The sequence below is a fragment of the Pinus tabuliformis genome, chromosome 8 (genome assembly GCF_031772625.1).
Source record: "Pinus tabuliformis cultivar Carrire ecotype Pingquan chromosome 8, CPIR1, whole genome shotgun sequence".
NCBI classification, from domain to species: Eukaryota; Viridiplantae; Streptophyta; class Pinopsida; order Pinales; family Pinaceae; genus Pinus; species Pinus tabuliformis.
Genome location: NC_142294.1, coordinates 1,382,261,630 through 1,382,267,938, shown reverse-complemented (window position 1 = coordinate 1,382,267,938; position 6,309 = coordinate 1,382,261,630). Strand labels below are relative to the sequence as shown.

Sequence of the window (6,309 nt, the reverse complement as noted above, 5' to 3'; positions counted from 1 at the left end):
TTCTTTGTTTGCATTATATTGTCATGTTGATGACCCTGTTCATTTCGAAGATGCAATTAAAGATAAGAAATGGATAGAAGCTATGGATGAGGAGATGAATGCCATAGAAAGAAACAAGACATGGGATTTGGTTGAACTACCAAAAGGTAAAGAAGTCATTGGAGTTAAATGGGTCTACAAGACCAAAAGTAATGCTGAAGGAAAAATAGAAAGATACAAGCAGCAGTATGGGAGAGACTATGAAGAGGCTTTCGCACCGGTTGCAAGAATGGAAACCGTGAGAGTAGTGTTGTCCATAGCAGCACAAAACAAGTGGAAAGTTTACCAAATGGACATGAAGTCAGCATTCCTAAATGGAGTGTTATTGGAAGAGGTTTACATTGAACAACCTCCAGGCTATGAAAAGAAAGGCCATGAGCACAATGTGTGCAGATTGAAGAAAGCTCTTTATGGGCTGAAGCAAGCGCTAAGAGCATGGTATAGTAGAATAGATTCCTATCTACTAGAAAATGAATTTGCAAAGTGTGAGGGAGAACCCACCCTCTACATCAAAGAAAAGGATGCTAAATTACTAATTGTTGTGTTATATGTTTATGATGTTATTTTCACAGGTAATGATGATTACCTTATTGAAAATTTCAAAACAGTCATGAAAGAAGAATTTGAGATGACTGACATGGGTTTGCTGAGATACTTCTTAGGAATAGAAGTAGATCAAAATGAAAAGGGAATTTTTATTTCGCAGGCAAAATATGTAAATGAAGTGTTGGGTAGATTTAATATGCAGGACAGCAAGGAAGCAATCACTCCCACAGTAATGGGATTAAAACTCAACAAAGAGGACAACAGCAAGGATTTTGATCCTAGCGTGTACAAGAGCATAGTTGGCAGTCTTATGTACTTAACTGCAACTAGGCCAGATATAATGTTTGCTGTTAGTTTAATTTCTAGATTCATGGAGAGGCCAAAAGAAGCACATTGGTAGGCAGCAAAAAGAATTCTAAGGTATGTTAAAGGTAAAAAAAGATTTGGCATCTTATATACTTTTTCAGAAAGTTCAAATTTAGTTGGATACATCGATAGTGATTGGGCTAGAAGTGTAGATGATCGGAAAAGCACATCCGGTTATCTCTTTCACATGGGTTCAGGAGCCATTTCGTGGGCTTCTAAGAAACAGCCTATCGTGGCATTGTCTACAGCAGAGGCAGAATACATGGCAGCTACAGCAGCAGCATGTCAAGCGGTTTGGATGAGAAGAATGCTAAGGAGCTTAAGCCAAGAGCAGGCAAAAGTAACGGTTATTTTTTGTGACAATAGCTCAGCTATTGCGTTGTCCAAGAATTTTGTGTTTCACAAGCGAACGAAACACATTGATACAAAGTTCCATTACATCAGAGAATTGGTGAACAACGGAGAAATTGTTTTACAACATTGCAGCACTCAGGAACAGGTTGCAGACATTCTGACCAAGCCTTTGGGACATAAAAGTTTTGAGTATTTGAGGAAATGTCTGGGTATGACTGATGACCCAGCAGTTGAAATTAAAGGGGAGTGTTGAAATGATAATTTCAACTGCATCACTATTTTTCCCTTGCGACGTGATCTCATCGCAGATCGCAAATCGCATTCATGACCATTATCTCTGTGTGTTCTCTTGAATTTTTTCCCGATGCGATGATGCGATATTGTCGCATATCCCAAATCGCGTTCACGACTTGTTGCCCCGCTACGTTCTTTGTTTTTTGCCGATTGCGATTCTGCGATGCGATCGCAAATCGCAAATCACAACTCTCATATGAGTTTTGTTTTCACTCCCGCCGATGCGATGTTGCGATGCAACCCGTTAGCTATCGCATATTGCACCTTCGCCAAGTTAATCTCCATCGTCCATTTTTTTAATCCAACGACCATTATTTATTCCCGCCTCGAACATGCCTCCATCATACTGTCTTTATGCCTTAACCTGTTTTATGTTCCCAAAGAAGAAAGAACGCCTGATTCAGCATTCTGCGCCATTACTTCTCAACAACCACATTTAACATGAAAGTATGGCCGAGAAGGAAAGGACCTGCCTCGAGCAGCTCAACGCATTTATCAGTTATGGAGTTCCACTCCACCTGCTCGAGAAGTACAACAGAATATCAGAAAAGATCAGTTTTTTGTTCATCAAGAGCAGCAGACTGCAGTAGAGACTCCATCAGAGAGTTAAAGCGGTTGGTGGTCATTTTTGACCTTCTCACGCATAACCTGCTAGATATAAAAGTTTTTTCAGTCAGTAGTAGAGTGTGAGTAAGGAATGTGAAAAAGCACAACAGTGCATCTGTAACACGTAGTAGCGCGTGAATGTAAAAGAAAGCCGCAACAGCAAAATAACATATAGTGTAGACACAGCAGTGTGTGAATTTTTTTTGTAAATCCCTCTATGAGAGAGAAGAACCATATTTTGTAACAGCAGTCTTTTAATGAATACAAGTTTTTATGTGTGTGTGTAAAACTCTGTGTTCTGGAAACATTTTTTTTGTTCCGCTGTGTTAAGATCATGTGTGGTAAAAACAGAGTATTACTCTCTGTTCAGTTTTGTTTGAAATTATCAGAAATTTCCAATAGTGGTATTAGAGCGTTGTTCTGTCGTCTTTTGTGTTTGAAATCACCTGAAATTACCAACATTTACTCGATAATAAACACAAACCCAAAATCACAGACTTCGGCTTAGCCAAACTGTTTGAAGACGATAAAGCCCATGTCAACACTAAAGTTGCAGGAACTTTGTAAGAATTCTCTCCTCAAATATGGTTCATATAATTTTGAGAGGGTTATTAAGATATGAAGATTTCATTGCACATCATATTCTGCGGAGGTTACATGGCACCTGAGTACGCGTACCGCGGACAGCTAACAAAGAAAGCGGATGTATTCAGCTTTGGAGTGCTGATACTTGAGATTATCAGTGGAAGAAAGAATCAGAGTTCAGATCAAGACACGGAGTTTCTCATCAAACGGGTATAGCCACTGTGGATCTCATCTTTGAAGCAAATGTTTTCGAACATGTTATAATTATGATTCGTTGCTAACTAAAGTTGTATGTGTGGTTGATATTGGTCAATTACTAGACATGGAAACTGTATAACACAGAGAGAGCTTTGGAAGTAATGGACCCCAAATTTGAGGGCAGTTATTCTTGGGAGGATGGAATTAGGGTCATTAAGATTGGCCTTCTGTGCACTCAGGCAGCTGCAACGTTGAGGCCTTCAATGTCTCGTGTGGTGTGGATGCTAACCTCTGAGAAAGAACATCTTCCTTCGGCCATAAGTCCCCCTTTCATAGATCTGCATAGTGTGGGCAGTACAATGATTTCTGTTACACCATTTGATATCCACTCTGCAATGGCCAATCCTTCATTAGGCGCATTGGAGCCGAGGTGAAAAATATGCAAACGCTTTTCGCATTATATTATCCTACTTTATTGTTGTACCCTTCTCCGTGTATTATGAGACTCGAGGGGAGATTATACGCTTGTACGAAGTTTAAGTATCAGTGATTAGTCTGGATAAGAAAATTGTTTTACTTGGGGGAAGACTATGGAGTGTCAGTCAATTTGACAAGTAGTATTTTAATATGAAATAGATGCGTGTTTTGGGTAAAAGTACAAACTGATGTGGTATTACTTCGAGCATATTTAAAGAGATTATTATTTTGGATTTTATGGCTAAATATCACCAATGTGTAGTTATGATAAGAATAAAGTGTTAAATAGTACTTGCGAAGCTTATGATAGTTTGACGCATTTTTCTAAAGTATGGGACATTTTTTTTAAAGCATGGGACACGAGTGGAAGATATTTCAAACAAAGGTTTTCTAGCACAAATATGTTGGGAACATAACTATTGTAGATATATTTATTTATGGTGGATTTTGCAGGACAAAAGTATCCACTGTATAAAATAATGTGAAAGTCTAGTTACATCACTGTGAGTATGACCGATATCGCGGGATTCCGATAATATCTCCACTATGAAAATAAAATATGATGGAGGCGTTACATCTCCACTTTGTATACTTTAAAGGACGATTCTGAGTCCCAAATAGTGATTATTACATGACTTTACGGGATTTGACATCTTAGAGCATCTACGGAAAAGACACTAATCAGAGTCAATAGTACCATAGGATTCCTTTTGTCCCCTCCCAAATTCTTATAAATAAGGGTGAAGAGAACCATCCGAGGCATCCGGAGTTTTGAGAGAGATTGAGAGAGCTCAGTGTGTAAGAGTCTAGGAGTAGAAAGTTTGAGAAGCATGTGCATTAGGACCTGTGAGCCTGGTGAGAACCAGAGGTGGCCGAACTTTCATAGGTAAAGAGTCCTTTGGTTTAGACTACTTTGATTCATAGACACACTCTGCAATAGACTAGGATGCCTCTCGTTCCTAGCTTATAATGAGTTAGTATAACTAGTAAATACCTTTGCACTCAATGTAAATGCTTTTGTAAATATTATGCATTAGTTCTATTGCTAACCATCTATTTTTTTGATAAACTTAAATAATAGTAAATACCTTTGCACTCAATGTAAATGCTTTTGTAAATATTATGCATTAGTTCTATTGCTAACCATCTATTTTTTTGATAAACTTAAATAATTTTCAATTTTATAAAGTAGATTTTTAAGATTTTTTTTTTTTTTTTTTTATATGTAAAAAAATTTATTGATATTTATTTATAATGTTATTTCCTATAATTTTAAAGATCTTATAAATCAATGCCTAATAAATCCTAATATAATAGTAACAATTAGATTTTAATGAATAAAACGATAGGACGATCCTGTCTAATCATATTTGTCGTTCATAACTGCACCACAAAAGTCTTATCTAATCATATTTGTTGGTGCAACTCTTTTCTAATAATATTTGTTGTTCTCTCCATCACTGCACCACAAACCCTTTGTTGTTCTCTCCATCACTGCACCACAAACCCCTGCTAATTCGAATTTCATTAAAATAGGCCTTCACATTTGCAACTCACTCAAATAAATATCCACGAGGACTACGGTTTTGCAAGCGGCGCCTGAGCGAAGTGATGGTTACGGTCTAATTTCCCTTGATCAAATCGAACCGTCCATTGAACCCCAAAGCCCATGCGCCGTAGATCTCCTTGCTCGAGTGAGAGCTCGACAGAGTCCTGTTAATTATGATCACAAACGCTAAAGTAATATTAACACAATATTACAATCCCGATCCACGTATATAAATTCCAGAATACATAGGACAAAGGTTTTGGAACTTAGGTTACGAATTTTGAAATCAAACGAACTGTATTAAGATGCAAAGTGGGCCATACTTAGTTGGAACCCAAATAATTAAGCATGCGAAACCACGACTTTACAATGCTAAAATAAATATTAACTTTATAAAAATACGTGCGTTATAAGGATTAACTTTACTCCTAAAAAAACGAAATGTTGGAGGTGTGATTTTAGCTAGTTGTAGTTTTTCTCCATATTTTTCTTGCATGAGTACAAACGAAATATCGGTGTTGTGACTTTAGGTAGTTGCAGATTCTCTCCATATTTTTCCTACATTTTTTTCAAATTGATTATATTAATATTTTCATATGTTTTATTAAGATTATGTGGTAAATTGATTATATTGATATTTTCATATGTTTTATTAAGATTATGTGGTTTTTTAATATTATTAATAAGGAGTCCATTGAATTAGAATTTTAGTAATTTCAAATAAATTTTGTGAATATATATATATATATATATATATATATATATATATATCAGAGATATATTTTTTTTAGAAAAATATTTAAAAAAAAAAAAAAATTGTAATCAATTTGTTTATATATATGCAAATTTGATTTTCAAACATGAGCCTATAAGTAACTAGTCAAAAATTTATTATTATTGTTGTTGGGTAGGATTGGATTCTCCACTATAACTAATAATGTTTATTGTTGTTGTTGGATAAGATTGGATTCTCCACAATGACAATGTTGAATTACAAATAACCAAAAACCTCAATTTACCAATCAATAGAATCTAAATTAACTCGATTCTAAACTTTAACACTAACTTGAATTTAATATTTTTTACTTTAATTTATTTACATTTAAATTAATCAGCAGACACTAGCTACTATGCGGCCCTTGTTTTATATTCAAAACTATAGTATTTGAATTCAAGGCTAAGAAATTCAATTTTGTAGCTGACACAACTCCTGATCTCATTTAATTCCATGAATTGAAGTATTTTTACTTATACCTGGTTGATATTAAACGTTTTATATTAGTTATTAAGATCAA

The 6,309-nt window shown here is 35.5% G+C and overlaps 1 pseudogene; it reads left to right on the top strand.

The window, feature by feature from the left end:
* Positions 1-2,823: 2,823 nt before the first annotated feature.
* Positions 2,824-3,422, top strand: LOC149240701 (cold-responsive protein kinase 1 pseudogene; annotated as a pseudogene).
* Positions 3,423-6,309: the final 2,887 nt, after the last annotated feature.